Genomic DNA, 24,689 nt, shown 5'->3' with positions numbered 1-24,689 from the left:
TGTAAACAGCAGTAAAAGCCGCTCTCTTTCTAAACACTGGGAGTTTAAAAGTGGCTGAACCTGATGGGCCAGTGCACCGGGATCCCCCGCAGGGGTCCGCCTTTTGGAGGATCTTTGCCACCGGGAGCAGCTTCCTGGGAAACCCCCGCGGGGAGCCGCGTGTGACCCGGGATGGGCGGAGAGGGATTCACCTGTCCTGTGCCTTGGCCATGCCCCAGCAAGCCCCGATGCCGGGATGTGTCGTAATTTTAGAGTTCGCTAATGAGCTTGCCTGTACGCCCTGCGCACCCTGTGTGCCTGGGGATTGGCAGTTCAGGCTGGTAATCCTGCTAACCTGGCCTTGGCAGGCGGGGATGGCTCCTTGCAGTGTTCTGGGATTGAGATCTGGCTTCTTGCTGTGCACAGGGAATGGCCGTGGATGAGTAAAATGAGGGAGAAAATGATCTTTGCTAACCCTTTTCCATTCTGCCTTGGTGGTGCTTGTCTGCATGCTTCCCTCTGCTAGCTCAGGTGGATCCAACGTTTGCTGGGAAAGTAGTGAGTGATAAAACTTTAAACTTCCAGTAAGCAGCACCTCTCTGATAGTTATTTAAAGCCTCTGTCTGCATTGTTCCAGAGCCATTTCCTTTTTCCTCTAAGCAACCTAGAGTGGGAAGCTGACAATCCCTCAGGTAGCCTGCTTCCACCTCGCTGGAAGCCACGCCTGATGCTGGGTTGGAGGCCAGCAGAGCCCACAGAGGGTGAGAGAAGGGCTCCTCCTTCCTGCCTTTTGTGGAGCTGGCCAAAGATAACACTCCTGGGCTGGTCCCGGGCAGCACAGACCTTTTTCTCTTTACTCACATATTCCACTTTCAGGTCAGAAGATTGGCATTGATGAGGCTGTAAAATAAGATGTGCTTGCTGGAGACATCCTTCTTTACCCTTTGAAGTGCTCAGAAGCATTCCCACTGATTTCAGTGGAAAAGCTCCTTTGTCTGATGTGCTCTTCCGCGTGCCAATCAGTATTTTGCGCTGACTGGAAGGGAAGAGGCAAGGCACTGCTTTATGATGAATGTTTTTAGACTTGGTCATTTTAAAGAGTACATGCAATTTTCAGATCAGTAATTTGTAATTGTTTGTCAGTTTGTTTTTAAGAACAGATCCAGCATCTTAGATATGGCTATGGCTAAAAATGAACATAAAAATACCCAGTTATGACTGAAAATTTTGCACTGTGAAAGCAAGAGTTATTCCTGCAGTAGCAAATACAGCCTGCAGAGCAACAGAAACGAGCTGTAAGCAAGATGTTGAAATCAAATTGTAGGCCAGGTTTTCTGCCAGTGTCCTTCACAGTGCCAGTGGCGACCTGGAGTCCAGCATTATGTGAACACTTGCATTTGGAGCCCATCTCAGTCATGCAGGGAATCACTTTCCAAAAGCAGTTTTCCTGCCAACAGGGTTTGTTTGCTTGGTGATAAGAAACAATGGTCAACTCAGTTTGTTACTTGAGCATTTTAGTGACTGAGGAGTCTGGCATCCTGTACTAGATCCATTTTCTTAGCTACTCAAATGCCAGCTTGGCAGCCTATCTAGGAAGCTGATAGCACTGGGACAGGCGTGATTGTGGAGGTTGTTTTCAACAGTTTCTAGTAAGTCTGTTTTTAAGACACCTCTTTCCTTTTTTTTCTTTCCTGGGGAAAAAAAATCATAGTTACCACCTTCTTGATTGGGAGGTCTGGATGAGAGAGAGGAGGGAGGCATGGGCATGCAGCTTAATATCCTACTTTTCAAAGTGCCTTAAAAACAGGACTGGGTTTAGTTTTGAGTAAGGCTGGTATTTATTCACTAGAATGGTGTTGGCTATAGTTAAGAGGAGGGAAGCGCATTTCATAGAGGACCTAACTCCCCTTGTGTTGGCAGAGAAACAACAAGAAAAAATGTGAATTTTCCAGTTACAGATGAGGCATCCAATCTTTTCTGCTAAAGAAAGCATAGTTATACCCCATTTTTTGAGCTTTTTGGCCTCTGGGGTTGACATGTGCTCAAGCACCCATTCATTTCCCTCACAGGCCTTTCGAGTTGCCAGGAATAGCTGGGAAGCTGTTTGCCAAAACCCTTCCATCTGGGAAAAGCACCGTGCATTTGCAGTGGGACTGTGCTGAGTCAGTGCATTATCTTGGTGCCATTCCATGGGGCTGAAGAAGTCAGAACAAGACTGTCCTTGTGCCCAGGTCTCAAGTTGTGTCCCCATGGCATGAAGCTTCCCAGAGTCCTGAGGCTCGATGTTGGGATGAAACCCAGTGTTACTTGAGAAACCTTAAACATGGTATCCATGGAGAGGACAACGCGCTCTAGGTTGCACATCCTTATTTTACTGATGTCACAAACAAGTTATTCTTGTGCACTGCAGAGAGCCACAAAACCAGCAATAATTTTATAAATGATAAGCTTGTTTTCCTTCTCCTGTTCCCAGATACTCCGAGTGCAGCAGACAGCTGAGATGTGCATTGTTGGAATCCAGAGGGTTTTGTAATTTGGCAACCGCTCGCTGAAAGCCCTGCAGATACAAAACAACACTTATTTCAAGTCTTGAGAAACATCTCCTACTAAGTAGAAGAAAAAAGCATTTAGGTGAAGCAATGTTGCCAGTCCCATTTGTTTGTGAGGCTTGGTTTTTGTCTTTATACATTTTAAATGCTTTTTATTTTCCTTCTGCTCTTTAAGCCTTTCAAGTTCATGTTTGCCATATGACAAGAAAGTCTGGAATCAAGTCCTTACTTTAAAAAGCAAAAATTTGGTTCAGAGTCCTGTGTAATCATGTAGCTCCAGACATGGGGTGTTTAAAAAGAAAGCCACTTTGGTGAGAACTACCTATCTTGAAGGTGACTTTCTGTTCTGAGTTTAAGTAAATACTTTGTTGACAGTTTAGGAGGCTTTTAACAGCACCTGATCTCTGTTTGCTTTCCACTTGGATCTCTTTTTTCTTCTTTTCTAAAATTCTAGAGCTTGTTTATGTGCTGGTGAGATCAGAAATGTAGTGTGGCAGCATTTGGTGAACGATGCATCCCAGTGCTTTCAGAAATACACCTGCAGATTTCATGCAATTGTCCCTGAAGCTGCTGAGTGGTACCATGGGACACGGAGCCCAGCTTCAGAGACAGGAGGAGGAGGGTGGTTTGGGTTTACTGGGTGGGGTAAGGCAAGGAACAGAAAGCCTGGCGTGTCTCCCTGCGGGAATCCCAAATGCCTTCAGAGCCTGTAGCTTGATAGCTTGGTGTTTAACCCAGTCCTTGTTTTTCAAAGGGAGATGACAGACAAATGATTTTTTTTCAGTTGAGCTTTCTGAATATACTTATTTTAAGTTTGTTGTTTGATGCAGTGGGATCCTCAAGCTGTATGCAAAATGCAAGGAGACGTGCCTGGAAATGCATTATCCAAGGGACACAGAAACAGCTTTTTGACAGGCTGCTCTTCCTGCTAACACCTGGTAAATGCAGAGACCTGGCTCCATGTAAGTCCCATTCTGGGCTGCTAAGCCAAATGCTCTACACTGGCATTTCTAGGAGGTTACTGCTCTACTTGTGTGGTTTGAATCACTTAAGTCTTTGGCCTGATGCCCTGGAGTGCCAGCAGAGGCTTGCTGTAATTGCCCGTAAGTGCACCGTCTGTCAGATTATTGTTTAATTATTCCAGCTTCTCACCGCCACACACTGCTCAGTGTCTCTCTTGCTATCTTTATTTAATTGAGTGGAAGAAATTCGAGACTTGTGCTTCTCTTACTTCACTTTGTTTTAACCCATCCTCGCTGCATCCTACCATGAAGTCCCACCTTTTGTTTGCAGAAGTCAGTCTTCTTTATAGAAAAAAAAACTATTGTCAATATCTCAAGCATATGTTAGAAAGAGAATCAATATTTTAACACATGGTAAAGTCAAACCATAAATCTCTCAACACAGTCAAATGATTGTATTATTCTCCCTTGAAACACCGCTCCTCCCCCTGAGAAACAAGAGAGGGAAAGAAAACTCTTGGATAACCAAGCCCTTGTCCTCACAATGCGGGACTGTTCTTAGCCCTTTGCTCTGTGTTGCTCCTTCCTCTTCAAGATCTGTCTTTCCCTAGCCCATTCCTGTTCCTCTGTTCCACAGTATTACTGGGATACCAGCTCTTTTCCTGAGATCAGCTGGTCATCAGCAGTTCCACTGCCTACCTGCTGCCATTTCAAACATCTCTGTGCTCCCTCCTATCCTTGCAACCAGGCTCTTAATAATGTGTGTTGAAAAATAATCTTTCTGAGCTCTCTCCAACATTCTCCTTGTCTATGTGACCTCTAAAAAACCTGGCAGCACTCTGACTGCTTTTCTTCTCTCATGCTCCCTGTGCCTGTGACAAATATGTGTCATTTTTCTGGTGGTACACTTGGCTTTCAGATTCTGAATCAGAACACTCTTCTTATACAGCCCCCCGCAAAGATCAAGGCTCCAGTGCACTACCACGATAATAATAAACGTTAGGGTTGCTGGCACTCACTCTCTGGGCAGACAGAGTTTCATTAGGTCCTTTTGGAAGATCTATCTGAATGACTTAATTTTCAGGATTTCATTTAGAAATCCTCAGCTGAAATCTCCCTTTACAGGTGTACTCCCTGTAATGCCTGGCTCCCTGACTGAGGGGAGTTTGGGGCTGTTCTTCTTACTTCCTGTAACTGAACTGTAGGATTATTTATTTCTTACTGCTTTCTGATTTTATTTTTCATCCATCTTGTTTCTTCAGGAAGGAGAAATTTATGTAAGAATTTCAGTGTGGAATTGACTTTAGGCTTTATTGCTATTTGTCACCCTTCAGGAAATACATCCCTGGCTCCAGCACTCAATCCCTGCTGGCACTCAAGAGGAAGAAAAAATAGCAGAGCTGCAGCTATTAAGACCAACAGGCAAATATTTTATTCAAACTCAACTCCTTCTTCCTGGGTCACTCTTAAAGAATATTTTTCTGATTGTGAAGATGTGAACGAGGGTTGTGTTTGTTTGTTTGTTTTCCTGGAGACTTTCCTATTCCGCTGATCTTCATCTTCCTCCACATTTCAGGCAGCAGAGCTTGCAGCAGTGACAAGCTGTTATCCCAAGGAAAACTGCTTGTGCCTGTGGCCTGGGTTAACCTGCTGGCAGTGATACGTGCCTGGGCAGGGGCAGCTGTTTCACACAGCTCAGCATGGACGTGCTGCCACTCCCAGCCACTTTTAGGACACAGGTGAGTTGTTTACAGCAATCTCAAAAAAACTTGTAATAAAATTCTGCCTTCCTGGAGCCACCACTCCCAGAGACCTTTCCCCTTTCTTGGCTACTGCGGGAGCCTCCTTCCTTTGGCTTCACACTTTTATCAGCTAAAAATGATAGCAGTGAAGAAATGGTTGTGGTCAAGCTCTGTCTCAGAAGGAGGGGCTACACTGCCGCTCTGTTGTGGCTGCTGAGAACGGGAAGATCAGAGAGGACGATGGGGAAGTGGAAGCCTGCTCCCTCTTTTATGTGGAATGGAGTCAGAATATTCCCTCGTATGAAGTTCAGCAGAGAAAAACTTGGGCTGCACTCGCATTCCTACCCACCGTGCCATTCCAGTCAGCCTGGTACTAATCTCCACGGATCTCTGAAGGCATGAAACAACATGCAGTGTAAATGAAATCTGAGCCACACCACAGTACCGGTGCCAGCCAGTTTTAGAAGGCTGCCATGAGAGCCAAGGGAAACAGGTACAATGGTAGACAATGCCTTGTACCACCTGCAGGCACAGACCTACAGCACTCCAGCAGCTCGTGAGGCATGTGAAAAGCTGGCGAACCCAGGGCCACTTAGACTTGAATGCACTTTCCTGGGGAGGAAGTGGCTTTTCCCTTGGAAAGCTCAACTCCCCAGGGTCTGCATGAGGTCAATGGAAAAAGTGATTTCTTCAGAATATGATTCAGAGTGCCTAAGCACAGGGCTTATCTTATTGACTACAGAGGAAGCTCAACCTCTGTAGATTTAAATCCACTTTTGAGAATTCTCATCCCCTCTTGCCCCTTAGTTGTGGGAGTTATACTAGACCTGGGTGTCGTTAGTCCTTGGAAGGCACACTACCTACTGAAATTCAGGTGCTGCAGACCAAAGCTAAGAGAAGCTTGTCTAGAAGAGCACAGAGTGCCCTATTGGATCTTGCTTTGTCCTTTTGAGTTACCCTGGGATGTCAGAAATGGATTTGCAAGTACCTGAAAGGGAAATTAAAACAAGAAAGGTTAGTTTCTTCATGGCTGTCCTGACTGGAGCTGGAATAATCAGCATCTGTTTCAGTTTTACTGAGTTTTCATTCTGGCCTTTCTCCCCTTTCAAAGTACAGGCAACTGAAGCCTTTAATTTGCCCTGCCTTTCACTGCAGAAAAAAATAGGAGTTTCTAACAGCTGTTACTATCCTGTCTAGAATAGCTATATTAAAAAAATACAGTTTATTGTCTGTTGTGAATGAAAAAGCTCTTGCTTGTTTCTGTTGTTTGTCATGTTGACTTTGAAAGATAAATTGTTTGAACTTGTTGACTCTCTGTTTGTATAACTGAAGATTTGCTTGCTTGATAGCCTGCTGGATTTTCAGTTTTCCCTTGCACTAAAGAAACTGAAGAACTGCTGGCCTTGGGGCAGTTAGGACACAGCACATACTGGAAAAAGTCTGTATGCATTCAAATAAATAAGAAAATAACTTAATGCATGATATTCTGGATGTGCTGCTTCAGTCCTGATATGTCATGTGTTTATACTTGGAAGAGCTCTTGTAAGACCTATGAAGCCTGTTTAAAAAAATTGCTAACAGACATGGATAGGTGGCTAATGAGTTGAAAGTAGAAGTTGGCAGGACTCGAATTAGTTTTTACATGGTAGTTCTAAAATCCTAAATTGTGCTGCTTGTTTTTGAGAACATAGGTACTCTGTCCTTTTATCATACATTTGCTTTGTAAAAACAATCGGAGAAAAAAGCAAAAATAATTTATTGTCACTCAAGTAAGCAGACCTGGCTCTTGAATATACAAAAGGAAGTGACAGTAAAAATAGCACCATCTTACTGTACTGTAGTCCTTCAACAGAGAAGCACATTTTGAGGTTCCCCTTCTTTGCATCCTTCTTTGTATTGCAAAGGCATCTTGGCCCAGGCAGAAGCTTTTGCTCTGGGGGGTCAGAGTCTGATTTCAATGGGACAGAGCTTGGTGTGCCAGTGCATTGAGTATCAGCTTCTAGACATTCACAAGGGCTCTGACTCTCCATGTGCATCCTCCAGGTTTGGTTTCTGTGCCTTCCTCTCTCCCTCTCTCCCCTCTCTCCCCTTCTGCCAAGTGGTCCAACCTTCCCAGTTTTTGCCTACTCATAATCAAGGCGGTGGAGCCAAGGTGCTATTCGAGGGGAAGACAGAAAAGAATGACAAAGGCATATACTATTTCCATGATGGGTATGGTGCTCATAAAATTTGGTGGGATTTGTTGTGCCATCAGCCTTCAAAACCTGCTTCTCTCCCCCAGAATAACTAAACCCCTTGCAACCTTTGGCCAAGAGACAGAAGCCAAACTTCTGGTAAACTGACAATTCAAGGGAAAGGAATGAAAGGAAAGTCTGGATAGATTGAGGTGTAGATGAGAGGAAGGTAAAACCTAGTATGAAATTTTGAGATTTGAGACATGATAGTGGGAGATTGAGATACAGAAAGAAAAAAAAGAACAGCTGGGAATTAGAGTTTTATGTTGAGACTGGTTGGCAAGGAACGGGCAGACAGAAGACACAACAGAACTTCAGTACAAGGAAAGAAGAATGAAGAGAGTGGAAAGTCAGGTAGATAGGCAGTGACATGAAGAACCAGACAAGAGACTGGACTAGGACCTGGCATGGGGAACCAAAGTTAGAGGCCCTGTTGGAGATTAAGAAAGGAGGGACAAGCTGGGGAAGGAACAAGTGGAGAGTGGGGGTGGGCACAGGGTAGCAGGGGAGAGCTGTGGGAAGCAGCCCCACATGGGGCAGAGCAGAGGGGTATGTGGGTGGAAAGGGGCACAATGGGCTGTGCTTGCTGGGACATCCTGACTTGCAGGGCTGGAAGCAGAACAGAGCTTCCCTGAGGCTGGTCTACATGTTGGCTCAGCCAGCAAAGAATTTGCCTCTTGTGCTGTCTGCCCCAGCAGCAGAAATGACTGGAGCTGAGTGTCCTTGGCCGAGGCAGCAGCAGCTGCCTGCCTGGGGGAGGAGAGCAGGCTTTTGGGTAGTTGGATGACAAAAATTTTACAGTTGGGAGGAGGTAGTGAAAAGGCCACATGACCAAGGGAGAAAGGGTCAATTCATTAGTCTGGCAGCCACTAAATTAAGAAAAGGCAAGTGGGACTATATATCAGAGGTATTTGAATTCGGTCAAAAATGCTTCTGAAGTTCCTAGATTGATCTTGTGGTTGGCTTAAGCAAGCTTAACTAATTAATTGCTTTATTTTAGTTCATTGTGTAAGAGCTAGCTCCTAATAAATCACAGTGTTTTGTAGAAACATGCTTGAAACAACTGTGTAAATACTAAATAGCCTTAGGAATGGTCTTATGAATCCACTGAATAATCCAAATTTCAACACTCATCCCTCTCTGCTGCTGGTCTGGATGGAGGATAACAGTCCACTTCGGCTTCTCTGTCAGTAAAAGGGGCAGAAGTCTGCTGGACACACAAGGGTGGGGACACACAGCTTGTGGCCCATGGAGGTGCTGTGATGCTGCATGATCCTGCACCAACAGCTGTCCTTTTCAGGAGCACAGGAAATGCTGTAGGTGTTACAGGAACATTATGAATGTTGCAAAGCCAAGCCTTTAAAAGTTAGGCAATGTCCAAATGAAATTGCCAGTGAAACCTTAATTCAGAACCATGTAGGTTATGAAATGCCCTTTAATTATATTTCTCCTCTGTCTTGTTTCAGTGTGGATGGCAGTAATTCATGGTCCCTGTACAGTCCTGTGGGGTTTCTGGGACAACAAAGACCGAGGAACCTCTGACTTGCTCTCTGTGGATCTGTCTTAAGGAGAGGTAGCCACAGTACCAGTTTTGAACCAAGGTTCAAAATACAGGCCTGTCAGCAGTCTCCTGATCCTGAGAGACCCTTCACTAATACTTGTAAGGATTGTGTACTCTTATATTCACCTTCTGCTCTGGGACAGTTTGTGCCAATGAGATCTGGGGACAAACATTGCTGATGGAGACTGGGAGTAGGTTGGAGCTGAGCTTTCCAGCATCCAGTAGGAGGGTATAAAATTAACTACTCCATTTGGGCAGATTAAAAACAAATCTTTCATGCATGAATTCTGCCTTTGCGAAAATGTCTGTTAGTTCTGATTGTTGGCACAAGTATTACCATAGTATCAGTCTAATCTCATATGACATATTTAAGGATTTGCAGCAGAAGGGTGGAGTTACCAGTGCAAATTTCTTGGCTGATTTATCTCTGGTGACAATTGTCCTGCTCTGCTTTATATCAGCTTTTCAGAACAAATCAAGGGGTTTTGAGTATAAAGCAACATTTCTTTAGATTTCAAATAATATTTTTTTAAAAGCAAAGCGAGTAGAAACAGAAGTAGAGACTCTAACAGAACCAGAGTACATGTAGTATGTATCCCTTGTAAATATTTCAGTGCTAAGGCAACTAAGCAGTGACACTTTGCACACAAAGGGCCTGAGAAATGTAAAGGTACACGGCCAACAAAACATTCGGATCCTCCCTGCAACACTAGAGTCTTTTAGTGCAAATGACTGTGTTCAATTAAGTCACACAAGGAACATTTTTTCAGGCTCAAGACAAAGTGTGTACTTGCATGTCTTAGAGAGGATCCTGCACTGTCCACAATGAAGTTTTACTGATTTATAACAGCAAATAAACATCCTGTCATTTTAAGAAATATCACCACTAGGAAATGTCAACTGCTTTCTGTCTTGTGATCCAATATGCCAAAAATCTGATTCTGCTTTTAATGCTGTCCAGCATTTACTAGTAAAAGCCCACATAACCACATTGAACTGTCTGGTTTGTCAAAGACTCACACAAAGGCAATTGGCAGAATTTTGGTATTTGATAATTGAATGTGAATAGCCTTGTTTCACTGAAACCAGCCCAGATGATTGCCAAAAGTTGTAAAAAATCTGGTGGAAATAGCAGATTCTCAGATTTGACTATCTGATGTAGGAAATGGCTCCCAAATTTACACATGGTTTTGATTCTGCTGAAGTAGCTGCTGAACGTGACCTGTGGGACCAGTCCAGACTAGCAAGTACTGAGATCAATTAGTAGACTCCTATTAATTTGAACGTATTTTAGAAGTTATAAAGTTGAGATACTACTACGGTGCAGAATCCATCTAGGCTTGAAAGGGGAACTGATTGCAACCACCTGAGAACTTAGCATCAAAAAGCTAAACCTTTCTCAGCAAAATACTGAAAGATCTGTTTTAACAAGTCGTCAAAGAACTTGCTTTTAAAGACCATCCTAAATGAAAGGGCAACTGACGGCAGGCGCTCTGTCACACTTGAGTGTGTTTGTCTACACAGAGGTGTGGTTGTCACCCTCAGAACGGCTGCTGCCCTTTCCTGCAGCTCCCTCGTATCCCGTACAAAGGCAGCTTGGCTGGACTTAGCATGAGATATGTCCTACAGAAAGACGTGTCAGCAAATTGGTGCGAGGTTACAGTAGTTGCCAGCTGGGGACAGTCCCGATTTTGTCGAAAAAGGAGACTCTGGAATGTCGCGGTCCCACGTTCATTTTCCCGGCGCTGTCTCAGCCCTGGAGGCGCCGTGCAGCGAGGGCGGGCGGCTGTGCCCGAGCGCCCAGCGCTGAGGGGAGCTGCTCCACACCAACCCATCCCACCGGCATTCCTGGTCCTGCCTGCGCTGGGGGCCAGCTCCGCTGCTGGAACGGCAGGAAAACACGTCCTGTTTGTTCTAACACTTTAATGAATTGCGGTGGGTCACCGACGGAGCTGCGGGCTGCCCTCCTCACCCGGGGACACGCCGGCAGCTTTCAACGGGGCGTGCGGGGCCGGGGACCCACCCACGGGAGCCGCGATCGGTGGCGGGACAACGCAGGGGAGCCCTGTCCGAGTCCCGCGGGGAGCCGGCCCTGGCTGCGGGAGCTCCCGGCTCCGCTCGGCCCCGCTCCCGCCGTCGCCACGGGCGACGCGGCGCTTCCGCCGTAACCTGGAAGCGCTCGGTGTCCGCGCTCGGCGGGCCCGCCCCGAGTGCCGCGGGAGGGCCGTGGGCGGGCGGTCCCGTGACGGCTCGGTGCGCACAGACGGTGGCCGGCAGGGCAGGGCCGGGCGCGGAGCGGGTGCCGAGCGCGCCGCGGGAGGATGGCGGAGCCGCACGGTACGGGGCGGGCGGGCCGGGGGGGCTCGGCCGGGCGGCAGCTGACAGCGGGCGGCGGCCGGGGGCGGCGGGAGGCCGCGGGCACAAAGGCGGGGAGGGCCGGGGCGCAGGTGGGGGCGGCCGGCGGGGAGCCCGTGCCCGCCCCGGCGGGGCCGCCCCGCCCGGTCCGCGGGGCCCGGCGCAGGTGGGGCGGGCTGGGCCGGGCCGGGGGCGGCCATCGACCCCGCGGGGCTCGGCCGAGGGGCTGCCGGGCGATGGCAGCGACCGCCACAACAACAACAACAATAACAACAAAAAGAAAGGAGGAAGCTCCGTCTTACAGCCTCACCTCTCCTCCTCCCCGCCAGCTCCCGGTGCCGAGAGCTGGCACTGAGGAATTGAAGCGAACTGGTGTGTGTGTAGTGGCAGTGGCGCTCAGGGTAATGATTACCGGCGTGCGGGTAATGATTGCAGCTGCCTCTGCCCGTGTCAGTGCGGTCCCCCACCCTCTCGCACAGGCGTGAGGCTCTTTTCCTGTCTCACCCCATGTATTTATTGTGGCGGTTCTGATGGAGCCACAGAGACAGAACCCGGTTTCAAAAGTCGTCGCCTTCCTGTCTAGCCAGGTGATTTTCCCGGTATTTAAAGCAGAGAGGTGTGATAGACAAAAGCTGTGTGACAGCTTCCCGCGTGTATTTGTGGCTGTAGAAGGCGTCTTCACCGAGTTGTTCGTGTCTTTCTCTAGGAAATGCTTCAAAAGCTGTAGTAACCTTAGTAAGGTGAACGGCCGCGTTGACTAAAATTGCGACTGGGCGTGAGCTACACAGCAATTCAGCAGAGCTGAAGTTTGGTGAAACTGTGTTGCTGCTTCACTTGTCCATCCTATTTAGGAGCAGGTATTGACATGGAATAAAAAGTCACAGTGTGTGAGAAAACAATTGCGAAGTGCTGAAATAGCGCTGGTAATTTTTAAGTTGTGTTTTTGAGATGGGACTGTGGAAACGTTGAGATCTGCACATGTGCAGACTTTTGAGGCAGAATATTCATGATCAAGGAGTTGTAATTTTGTGTATTGTCATTGCTGCAGTACTTGGTGGGGATTTTTTTTGACTACTAGAATAGAAATTAAGATGGTTTCAGTAATTACCTTCAGGCTCTTAATTTTCTACTATTTCTTGTTTGCATGTTTGACTTTATATAGTGTTCTTTTTACCTTCTAAGCTGTGTGTGTTGGTTTGTTTGTTTTTTGTTGTTTTTTTTTTAATCGCTAGTCTTTATGATATACTTCTATTTATAAAATCAAGGGCTTAAAGTAGGTGGTGGTCAAATTAAATCACACTTATTTACAGACATATTTCAGGCATATGTTGTATGGTGATCTTGATATAAACCTAGTCTGGTTTTGGGAAAGCTTTACAGTATCTTATGAATTTATTATTACACTACTGTGCATACATTTTAATTTTAGTAACACCCTTATCGTTTTAATTCCCCTTGAATGTTTCGGATTTTGCTATTTTATTTTTCTATATAATTATTCTTTGCTCTGGATGAGTAAAATGGGAGATTATTTTACTAATTTGAAGCTGTATTCCTTTAATTTTAAGCTGTTTTTAGCCATGAGCATTTCTGTACATGTGGCAAGGCAAAGCATGTATATTAGGCAAAACTAATTTTATATGTAACCTTGAAATACACAAAGATGATTCCAGACAAAGCTCTCCTTGTGTCCACAGCCTTCCTTTAAGGAACACTGAAGGATCCTCAAAGAGGATGCTGACTTCTTCCACGTCCCTCTATCTGCTCTTTCTAGAAACAGTCCCCAGCATTTTTTTGTTTGTGGTGATGGCAAGGGAGGGTGGATGAGCAGTTCTGGTTGTGAGTAGCTGCTGTTCCCGGTGCAGCGTGGCATATCTGTAAGGCAGGAGGTGCTGGGAGGGGCGTTCCTTTGTTATGTTGACACTTAAATCGCACTGACTGGTGTATTCTCCTCCAGGAATTTTGTGTGATTGAAGGGATTCCTTCAGACGAGGAATATTTTCTCCAGCCGTCTTCCTGCGCTGTTAGCCTATGTACAGAAATTAATTGCTTGCAAGATCTCTGCTGTGCGTATGCCTTTTAGGAAGCCCTTGGATTGATTGTAACTTGGCTGTGGCTTTCTAGAAAAGCTTGTTTCTGCTGGAGCAGCGTGTGTGTGGCGGTCCTGGCTTGTCACCGTGTGAGCTGGCAGCTGCTGACCTGTGTCCAGCACCCGTGAGATGGGTGGATGTAGGTGTTTGCATGTGGGCACGGTGCTCATGCATGGTAATTGAATTTGGGCTGTCAAAGCATCTTCTGCATGTTTGCAATAAGGATCAGGTTCTGCGGTCCCCTCTTGACAAGGCTGAGGAAGCCCAGTGAATAACAAAGCTCTGTTTTGGGAAGGTTTAGTATGGTAGCAAGGAAATTAAACTGCCTTTGAGAGACCTCAGTGGTTCCAAAATACCACTGTGGAGAATTTGGGTGGGTGCTGGGAAAGAGCTGTGTCTCTCTAAGGAGCAGGTTCGCCTTTGTGTCTGAGGGAACATGAAAACTTCTCTGCCTGGGAGGGGAGGACAACGTTGTCACACCACAGGAATGGCTGTCCCTGGTGCCCACCTTGCCCCTGCCCTCCTCAGCACCTGGGTTTGGGGTGTCTGTGCTGTTCCTGGGGCAGGAAAAGCTGGTGCCATACCCTCATGTCCAGCCCGCCATACCCTCCCGTTTAGCATGGCCAGTGGCTTTTCCCACCCAGAACGCTTCGAGGCTCATTGCTTTTGGTTTTATTTTTCAGTGGATGCTCTTCTAATTGAAGGCTTGCTTTCTGTTCTGTCATCGTAATACCTTGTATTTATTTTAACTGTATGCAACTGCATCTCAGAGCAGATATTTCTGCCTCTGACTTTTTGGTGGGTTTGTGTGTGTGTGAGAGGGCTGGGGAGGACAGAGCAGTGAAGATTAAAAAGCTAGTTACAACTGATGATACAGATAGAAAGAACTCGTTTTTCGTGGGAACCGTACTGGCTGACCTAGTCCGGTCTGTTTGATACAGTGGTCTTGCTGTATTACAAAATGGACCGGGATAAAATGTAACAGGTTGTTATAATAAGCATGGTAATGTTTGCAGTAGTAGCCATTGACCTTAATTTGCTTGTTTTTTGCTGCATTGCTTTGCCTTGACTCTGTTGCGAAAGACACATCACGTACTATTATAAATCTGGGAATCCTCCAACACAAACTTGGTTCAATAAAGACATTTTCAATATACCGAGGATGAAAAGGGAATTTTAATTACTAAGATTTTTTTCCATCATTAACATCCAGGTAATGTATCTTTTGTACAGAAATTATGGACAGTTTATAATTTCTTTTAAAAAGTAAGTTTGTGCCGCGTGGTGATTTTAGACTGTTTTAAGATTGTCGCAGTTTAAGAAGTACTTTATCTGTATTGCTGTACAAGAGAAATGAGAAAACAGAGCCCATCAAATAATTGCAGACACGCTGACTGGTGTGAGGATATATTAAGAGGCTGTGAATTGGTGTAGATAAATATTAGGATGTACGGTCAAAGAACTTCTTAAAACAATCTGGCTTGCCTGTGTACTTGGTTGTTTTAGTATTGTTTTACCATTAAGGTGTACACGTCGGAAAAATAAAAACGAATTACTTGAGTTTATTAGTTTGCTTTTTGCTTTCTCTACAAAAGCGGAGTCTGTTCTCAGAGTGGATGTGCATTAGATCCTGGTTTGCACGGCTGCCTCCCTTTCTGTCTCAACCAGAGCTGGAGAGCTTTTTTTTTCTTTTTTTTTTTTTTTTTTTTTTCCACAGGAAAGTATGTACTCGTTTTTTATTATTATTTTTTAGCCCAGTTGAAAGTTTGCTGCTGTGTGTTAGTGGTGGTGGGGTTTTGCCGAGAGGAGCAGCCCTGGGGATGGAGCTGTGTTCCAGCCCAGTTGCTCTCTTGTGAGACATGAGGCTGGTGCTCGCATTAAATTGGTTGTAGCTTGCTCTCACCTTTGCTGTGCTAATCCTCTGCGTGCTTTTGTGCCCAAGGACGCTTCATATTCTAAGTATGAGCAAGAGGTACGGTGTGATCCAGCAGACAGTATTTCCATGGAGCCCTGTTGATCCCGTAGATATTGTATCCGGTTCAGTGGACCTGCCTGCCCTGTGCTCGGAGGCTTTTTGTTATGCATGCATCCTAATTGTTCTTTCTCTCGGCTTTGTGCGCAGACTGAAGGGGCTGTGCACCAATGCAAATAGCCTTTCTAATACCTTCTGCATTTGCATTATAATGGCTGCATAAATATTGCAGCACATCTCAATTCACTCACTGCTTTGACTGCTGGGCTTTAAAATAGGTTCTTTCTGTAGCACAGATCTTCGCGGTTGGTATTGCTTTGGAGAGGGGTTCTGAAGTGCATCCTTATTAAATAGTGAGGCTTGTTTGTGATGAGGTGCAATTTTAACTTAGCCATGTTCTAGTCTCCCACTCCTTTCAGCCCACAGGTTGATACATGCACTTTGAGGCAAAAAAAATTCGAGCTTGAGCAGTTTTTCACCAACTATTTCTAAACTCACTATATTTGGGGTTGCAAAACATGTTTGCTTGAGATTTCGTTTTGCATTAATTCCAGAAGTCCTATGGATGCCTGTGAGAATATTTTCTACATAAGGAATGTGGAACATTGTGCCACCGTTGTTTTGGTGCTGAAACATTTGTTGACTTATTTCAAGTGTCGATACAGGGATGTGACTGAAAGCAGACACTCTTTTTGGGAACTGGTGGCAGATTGCCATCACCTATCTCTCAAAAGTTTGCTTTACAGAGTTGTTCAAAAGAACAGTGATTAGTATCACGTACTTGACTCTTAGTGATTAATAGATGCATAGAGACTTTTTAATATCATCAGAGAATGCCAGCTTTTCTTGTGGCTATAGACTTGTTATTAATGTAATGTATCAAATTTTGGGAAGGGTAGTACATGAAACTATATTTTTTGGCTAATCCATTTTAATCCTAGGGTTCACTCTGTTTTATGTGGTTTAGTGTATGAAAACTGGAGCAAGAAAGGTATGTTTTAAATCAAATGTTAGGTATTTTTTTTAATATAGCTGATGCTGGTAGCTTGTCACTCTTGCACTTGTTTGCACGTATTAAAGCAGTATGAGTTATTCAGGTTAAGGATATGCAGAATGAGCTTGTTGTAGGAATTAAAATTACAAAAACTGTTTTCTGAAACAGTGAGTGATAGTATTGCAGGAATCCTAAATTTACTTAGGACTTTTATATGATGATTGATGATTCACTTATATATGAATTATTCTTCATAGTGCTGCAAACAACATATGTATTATTATAATACAGTACTTTTAACACTTATCCTGTAAAAAAATTGTCTATTAGAAGTTTAGAATAACTATTTATAGTGATTGGCATGAAAATGCAAGGTTAAATAACGTTATGTGAAAGCATAAAAATAATCTTGAAACCCTAATACCTGTGAACACTAAGCTGTAGTGTGTCTATACTCCATGTACAGATATATATGGATTTTAATTATCTCTTAGCTATTACAGATAATGTTGGTTTAGTACAGTAAAAATATGGCAAAACTACTTGAGGATTTGCTGTTGTATTTATATCTGTGTTTTCAGTGTCTCCATCCGCATAGAAATTAGTATTAAGTCAGAAATTTAAGAGTTGTTTCATGACAGGTTTGAATGGTCACAGCAATCCATTGGTCTGGCATGTTGTTTTGACTGGGAAGAAAAAAGTGTATTTATTAATTTTATGAAGAAATACCTGACTGGCAGCCAAAACAACCAGGGCCTGATATTTGTTTGTAGCTGAGGTGCAGCAGTGATCGTGGGGAGTCGAACTTTTCTCTTTTCCTTTCTCTTGCCTGTGTCCCAGCCATTTAAAATCTTGGCAAATAGGGGATTTTGCTTTCTCTTTGTTATGAGGCTTCTGTCCTGTGACTGTCAGTACTGGTAGTCTGGGAAATTGTAGCACGTGAACTGTGCACTCTCCTATATAATAAGATTTCTGATTGTTGTAAATTTTTTGATGCTGTAAGTCATAATCTGTTTTGTAATACACAGCATTAATCGTGGTTATCAGGAATTGTCCTGGGAGGAAATACTCCTGTTGTGTCAAAATGCTTACAGCAGAAAAAAAAGTGCTCTTTTGTACTGTTTCTTAACTGTTGCATCTATTTTTCTTTTTTTAAACAAAAGAAGGCTATTCAGTGTGTCACAACTTAAAGCTTATATTGCACAGTAGTGAAGGTAGTAGTTAGTCTGTAGGTAATTAGCTAAAGCTCTGTGTATAGTGCAACTGCAGGTGCTGAGTAAAGTACATTGTGCCATGGAAAAGTTTCGACTCTTAGCTTCAGTCTTATTGCTTTGTTTGTGTTAGACCTAATCTAGCACTATTCCATCCTCATTAAAAAAAAACTGAAACACCTTGTAATCTCTCTGTGCTTCTCTCCTAACTCAGCACCCCCAAACAACCTGCAGTTGTCCAAGGCAAAGAAATAATTGAGCGATCATTATTCCCTTCATTAGATGAGAAGCTGTGTTTCTGAAACTGTGGTGTTAGAGTTTTGTGCTCTGTTATATTCCCCTTCCCCCTCCGCTGCAGAAAAGCAGAACTGTGCATTTCTTTTAATTACAAGGGATAACTGCACAGCCAGGAGTCTTTTGCAGATTGCTGCAAATACCAACTCCTGTTTAGAAGCGTGTAGTTACACGGAGTCACGGTGTGTAGCAGAGAGAAAATGACTTCACTAGCAAACTATATGTCTCCTGGAGGCATCAGGTGGCTTAATATGTAAACAAAAGTCCACTGCAGTCAAAAATAGATCTTTATAAAAAGAAATAGTGCACAAAAGTGACCTCCTAAACAAGGAAGTGAAGGGCTAACAGAGAATTCATCTGTGTAGTCCTGCAAAATGCTGATCATAGCAGAATATGAAGGATTTACCATGAAAACCCATTTTGTTGTTGCTTCTGATGTAGCACTTAAAGTATATGACTTTTAAAAATGGTTCATGTAGAGAAATGATTGTACAATCAAAGGGTTTGAAGCCAAGCATATATAATATGCATCATTTGGAGTGATTTGCACAAATTTCTTACTGAAGGGATGTATGGGTTAAATGAAGCTTCAGCTCAAATGTTCTTGTTAATATGTTAAATCTGTGGCAATTACTTTTCTAATAGTTCTTCAAATCTAATGGCTATTGTTCAGTACTTACAAAACCAAAAATACTACTTATTAAAGATAATTTTATAATACTAGAAGTTGCATAAGCTTTATTGAATTTAAAATTCTAGATTTCATGAAAAGGGAAATTCATATTAGTAAATAGCACAAATGGATACCTGGGAACTTGTTTTTGTGCAGCAGATTTTGTTTTGGTAAGTCTGTCCAGGTCTCTTGAACTCTCTGACACTGTGCAGATGATCACAGATTTCAGGTAATTGTATTTGTTTTTCATGGTGGGCTACATATTTGCTTTTTGGAATATTCAAAAAATTGTTTGGCAGCTTTCTTTATAGCACATTGTGTGTGGCAGGCCTAGCTAGAAGGGAACAAAAGTTTAAATATTATACCTATGAGTTGTAATTCAGAATTTAAATACAAAAAGATAGATTGTGTGTCTCCCTGCCATGATTTCATCCATAAATTTATTTTCTGTGGTTTAGGTTATTGTTAGGGACATCTTTACAGTAGTAATTTATCTTTTCTCCATAAGAATTCTTCAGATAAATGCTGGCAGTTGTTATTGCATTTAGACTGTATCCTGTCTTGTCTTCTAAAACTTATCTCTTTACAGTGCAGCTCTTTGGAGAAGCCTTAAGTCATACCCAGATATCGAGGTTTCATTTACATGCTCTCACTGTAGTATCATATTTTCTTCTTCTAAACCGAGATGCTGTTTATTGAACCAATTAGCTGCTGGGTGCAAGCCAGAACTTTCTCCTGAAATGAGAATTAATGAACAAACAGATTCCAGTGGAAGGGTTGCTGTTCTCACTGGGCAGTGACAATTAACGTGTGACATGGACACAGTTCCTGTCCTGTCGTCTCAGTGCCCGTGTGTGTCTGGGTCTGTGCTCGGCCTGCCAAAATCCATGGGGTAAACTTCTGAGTATAGATCACAATGTTCACATCACATATTTGATGGTATGTCTGTCTTGGGCTGTTTTTGAAACCATTCCAGCTCTTCTGTAGTCAGCAGATGGGATGCATACGCCTTCATTAACAAGCAGTTAACTCCGCTGGTAGGACTGAATTTTCATCATGCTCCGGGTCTCTGACTTGGCTCTTTCTGCATTCCAGCTCCCACTGTTTGTTCTGCTGTCTCTAAGAAGAAATCGACAGGAGCATTACATGCTCCTGCCCTCCTGTGGTAACAAAAACCCAAATGTTTTTCTCAAAATCAGATTGTGTAAAAATGAAAGATAGAGAGAGGAGAACAAGGAACTAGTTTTTCTCTTCTGGAGCAGCTGCTCACATCTCCAGATGTACATTTGCCTTTGGTGAGGTGTTCTGCTTCAGAAGCCCTGAGAAAATCATGGTTATTTCTGAATTTGCTGTTGCAGTACCAAAAAGACCTTGTAGTCTTTTATAGTCTTGAATAAACTTTCTTGCCTTTGTATGTGATGTGCACTATCCCTGTTTCATTGCAGAAATTAAGGCACAAATTGCAGGGGAGATTTTTACCAGCAGCTGTGGCAGTGGGACAGCTCTGCCTTCCTTCCTGTAAGCCAGCGGGAGCTGAAACCCTGTCCTGGGACATGGCATAGAGATGCCAAGCTCACCATGGTTGAGGAACAGAGGTGGATCCCAACCCCAGACTCCTCACTCCTCCCAGCCAAGTGGAAGGTGGAGCAAGGCAAATGGGCACAAAACCATGGCTGCAGCGAGATCTTTGTTGGCTGTGGGGACCATGGAGAGTAGCGTGTTGCATCTTTGAATGTGCAGTGTGGTAACAAGTAGTCATGTGGCCTGAAAGGATCCTGAAATGGTTGTAGTCTGTATGTGACCTCTTATTTCTTAATGGTCCTCTGTATTAATACTACTAAAATAGAGGTGCTCTCAACTTCAAAGCTCGTGGTGTATATAAACTATGGACATACACCCTCATTCTCTGTAGGCAAATCTTTGTGTTCTCAACCTGTAAAGTCTTGGAATGAGAAATATCTGTGTTTGCCACAGATTTCAGTCCTGTGATTTTCAGTGTCTCCTGAAACTGATTTGTTTTGTTTTTTCTGCTTAAACCTGCTTTATGTTAGCAGTGAGACTTCCACAGTTTGCAAACTGTTAGTTCTTTGGGCCAGCTTGCTGTCTGTCTTTCAGAAGCATTTAATATAAGCTGATCATTGTATACCTTGATAATCTTAAAGTATGCTCTAGAGCTGCTTCTACTGATTTTCATGTTGCTTTGCACTTTTACAACGTGATTTTTGCTCCCTATTCATCTTTGAAGCTACATAATTAATAGTTGGAATATCTTCTGACAAAAAGAAATGGTCCAGAATAATTTTTTTTTTTAATCTTGGCTGTAAATGTCTTATTTTGTGACATGGAAACAAGTTAATACAAGGCAAAAGGGTGTACAGAGCATGAAAGCTACTCATTGCTACTGCTTGTCTGTATTGCCTTATCCTGAGGTAAGATGAAGTATCCTGCTTCCATTCATCCTAATGCACACATTCAGGTATGTATGCATGCCTGAACTTTTTCCAAGTAACTGGTATGCTTCCATCATTGAATTACTCTGTTTGCAAGTCTAGAGGTATTAAAGTTTTCCAATAAAAGTAGGGGGAGAGAGCGTGGAATGTTTGTACGTGAGTGTAACTTTCAAGTTGCCATTTCTAAATTCTCGAGATTAATAATGATTTGAACTTTCTCATGTACTTTTCCAGTGATAGAACCACTGCTCACTTGTATGTCATGTGAGCAAAAAGAGCAAAACGTTCTGCTTGGGTTGTATGTGGCTGTAAAAGCTCATGGACTGAATTTCAAGTCATCTAGGTGCAGAGTATTGAATTACTGCTGAGACTCTTTAAATTCCTTCCAAGAGTTAAGTTTTCTTTCCTGTCTAAACAACTTTCTCATGTAGTGGAGGGTGAGATGGGCAACAGGTCTGGATATATCTTAGTTATGATTTTTAAAATTCATTAAAATTGTAAATTCAGTGTGGTATAGCCTGGTTTACAACTAAAAGAGACTAGGAACTAAGGAACTAATTTAACAAATTTTCTTATGTGGGATTCCACTTCGATGGCTCTTCCATAAGTACTTGAGGTGTGTGTATATATTCATCCACTACAAATGTGCTGTTCTTCAGTTACCAAAAGTAAATGGGCAGAACCTGATTAATAGAATAGAATTAATTATGCTGAAAATAATCTCTTCACCAGTTTTTGACCACTTTTCAGGTAGCTACTCCAAAATAAAGTTTTTATTGATGTATTATAGTGATGATTAGTCCAGAATCACAGCATTTAGGATTTGTTTGGCCTCTCATTTTCCTTGCTGCCAGAACTCTTAATTACCAACTAGTGAGCACTGTAAGTTATCTTGTCAGTCAGATGTGGGAGGCTGGTTGTATGGCCCTTTTTCTGACCTCCTGTGGTCATGGGCACTTTCTGTCCAAGGCTACTGTTTGGTTTTGATTATTAGTATCATTATTAATGGGCAGCTTTTATCACTGCCTACTGTTTGCTACCAAATGTAAATAAAATATCCCAACTTGAATAGCAAATTCAAATGACAGATGAAAAGCTGAAACAGGTGATCACAGAGCAGAGTAATTAGTTAGTACAAGGAAGTGGTTCTTTTAGGTCAAGCTTTTCGTTTGCCTTTAAGGGTCACTTTTTAGTATGAGATGCTCTGATATGCTGACATAGTTGTTATTATGGTTTTATAATTATATCTGCACATATATATATATATTTTGTACACCTTGTGAAGTTTACCAAACTTGCTTGTGGGTCACTTCCAATTTTGTTTTGGAACTTCTGGTGACAGCTAGTGGTGCTTGAATTAAGTAATGTAGCTTTCTTACAAACCTCCTAATATTTGAAACAGTATCTAGAAATAATAAATAACAAATTGAGAGCTCCTGATGATAATACAGATGAGGATGAAATTTTTACTGGAACAGATGGTATTTTTTCAGCCTAATTTGGATTTTCTGTGTTATCTTTTTATTTAACATTCAGTCTTTTGTATCTCGATTAGCAACTTCATTTATTGTATATGCAGGCATGACTAATGTGTTGGAGCATGCAGGGCAGCTTGGCTTGGAAGCAGGCCACAGGCCAGAGCTGCCTTGCAGACAGCAATGATGTGCTTCCTTTTTTCTAAAGGACAGGTGGAAGGGCTATTTGGGCAGTAAATACTTTGACACTGAAATTTTTCTTAGATAGCACTTTGTAGTCCCATCTAGACATAATGGTATCATGGCTAAAGGATGGAGGGCATAGACAATTTTCTAGCACATTCCTAAAGTTATGGTGTGTCTAAAAATACGAGAAGTGGAAGCATAGAAGCATCACTTGAAGATACCACATTGTTCTGGAGAGAGATGAAGAGCTCCTGAATCAAAATAATAATTTATTGATAAATGCTAGAAGTAGGAATGAGATGGTGCTGTGTAAGATCATGCTGTAATGCAGCCCACAGTGATGAGTCTGAGTGTTGGCAGGGATCATCTGGTCTGGATTTAGTGGTAGTGTTGCTCTGTAAAATAAGCTAAAAGTTGGTTGTGAGAAAAATGAGCAGTGAAATAGTATCATCTGCACAGATCTGACATGAGGAATTTAGAGGACAGCATACAGTGTGTCAAAACCAGAGGCTGTGGTTAAAACCTTTTCCTCAGTCATGTTTTTAACTGGTAGTCCTCACAAGCATGGATCAAACTGAGCCTTAAAAAGCAAGAATTTAAAATTAAAATTTCCTTCTTTGCATCATGTCTGAATCTGATCCCCATAGGATGCTGATCTAGTGTGATTTTATGTGTATATACATTTCTAAGAAATTGATAATTCATGTTTATAGCATTTAAGTGTGCTTTAATACTAAACCAGTACTGGCAGTTGTCAGACTAGTTATGCTACTAAGAATTACAGAAGCTTTTGGGTTGGTAGGAATTTGTGCAGTACACACAGTGATATTCAGCTCTTCAAATTACAACTTCTCCACCTCCTGTTCGAAGGATTGTCAGAGAATGTAAGAAGGGGAGGAATGAGGAATTGTGGGGGAGAGAAGCTGCCCCTGTTTGCACAGCCGTATGTCCAAGAATTACAGGAGCTGGGGGCTGGTGGGGAGGAGGTTTCCTCAGACATGTACTGATCCTTTAGTCCCAGATAGGAATAAAAGACTGGATGTAACTGGGTTTTTTTCTTGCCTTGCAGTAAAGGGAGGGATGGAGCAAGGCTTGTGATGGGATGGAGGAACAGCTCTGGCATGTTGTGCCTTGCTGGGAGGGTGGCACTGGCCCTCTTGCAGGGGTCGCAGCAGTTCAGGTCCTGCTCCATACAACCATAGCCATACATATATAGCCAGTTCTGATGGCCTGCCTGTCTGTCTGCTGCTGCTCTTTGGTTATTCCTGTACATTTTCAGAGTTCCTTGCAGCCTGTACCCAGCACTCCTGTCTCACTTCAGGTATGTGCTGGTGGTTTTCATCTCCCTTTTACCTGTACCGGTGTTTTTCTCATCCTTCGTGTTTTCCTTGGAAGTGTCATTCCTGTGATTCCTGTGATTTTTTTTTCTTCCTTCCTCACTATTTTGAGACTGTTTGAGTAAAAAAGGAACAAGTGGGTATCAAGTATTAGTTAAAATTAGTTAATCAACTTCTTTGTTAAACTAATTTTTATTTATTGTTTTTTAGAATTTCAGGTACAGTGTTTCTACATTGTTTCGGTTTCTTCTTATTCTTTCTGTTCAGGAGCTCTGTTCTCACATCTTCAGATATTTTCCTAGTATTCTCATACTGTTCATATATATATATATAGTATCCTCATTTTGAACATATTGTTCTGGAGCATATTGTCGTACTAAAATTTGTTCAGTCCTTCAAGTCAATTTGTGAGCCTGTGTATTTTTTCTGAGTGCTTTCTGCGTATGTCTAATATGTTTTGGATCACACTTGGTTTGAAAAGGACTTGCTGTCTTTTGATCTGAGTTGGTTCAATCTGTGCAACTCATGTGAATGTCACTTAGGTGGTTGAAATACCCCTCTCCTGCCCTGTGCATTAATGCAAAAATTAAGGCTCCATCAGTTTGTTGAGCTGTTTGTTGGAGGT

At 43.0% G+C, this 24,689-nt stretch overlaps 1 protein-coding gene and 1 long non-coding RNA gene across 6 annotated transcripts in view; both read left to right on the top strand.

Annotated features, from left to right (window-relative positions):
- The first annotated feature begins 809 nt into the window (after positions 1–809).
- LOC111931310 (uncharacterized) lies at positions 810–10,019 on the top strand. 2 transcript variants are annotated; one of them, XR_015290174.1, is made up of 5 exons: positions 1,066–2,610; positions 3,359–3,490; positions 4,825–4,912; positions 5,067–5,229; positions 8,933–9,126. It is a non-coding gene; the product is annotated as an uncharacterized LOC111931310 (long non-coding RNA). The 2 variants fall into 2 exon arrangements; XR_015290173.1 differs by lacking the exon at positions 4,825–4,912 and having other exon boundaries at positions 810–2,610; positions 8,933–10,019.
- Positions 10,020–11,235: 1,216 nt separating this feature from the next.
- Positions 11,236–24,689, top strand: part of SHOC2 (SHOC2 leucine rich repeat scaffold protein) — a 59,949-nt gene continuing 46,495 nt past the window's right edge. The window contains exons 1-2 of one of the 4 annotated variants that reach the window (XM_086900918.1): positions 11,278–11,364; positions 12,089–12,239. The gene's annotated coding sequence lies outside the window, so the exon portion shown is untranslated. Of the gene's footprint in view, positions 11,365–11,905; positions 11,970–12,088; positions 12,240–24,689 lie in introns of those variants that run through there. The other 3 variants (XM_086900917.1, XM_086900919.1, XM_023929849.2) reach the window with 3 other exon arrangements.

The sequence above is a fragment of the Cyanistes caeruleus genome, chromosome 8 (assembly GCF_971803275.1).
Source record: "Cyanistes caeruleus chromosome 8, bCyaCae1.hap1.1, whole genome shotgun sequence".
NCBI lineage: Eukaryota > Metazoa > Chordata > Aves > Passeriformes > Paridae > Cyanistes > Cyanistes caeruleus.
Note: the sequence above shows the minus strand (reverse complement) of the source record. Positions and strands in the feature narration are given on the sequence as shown.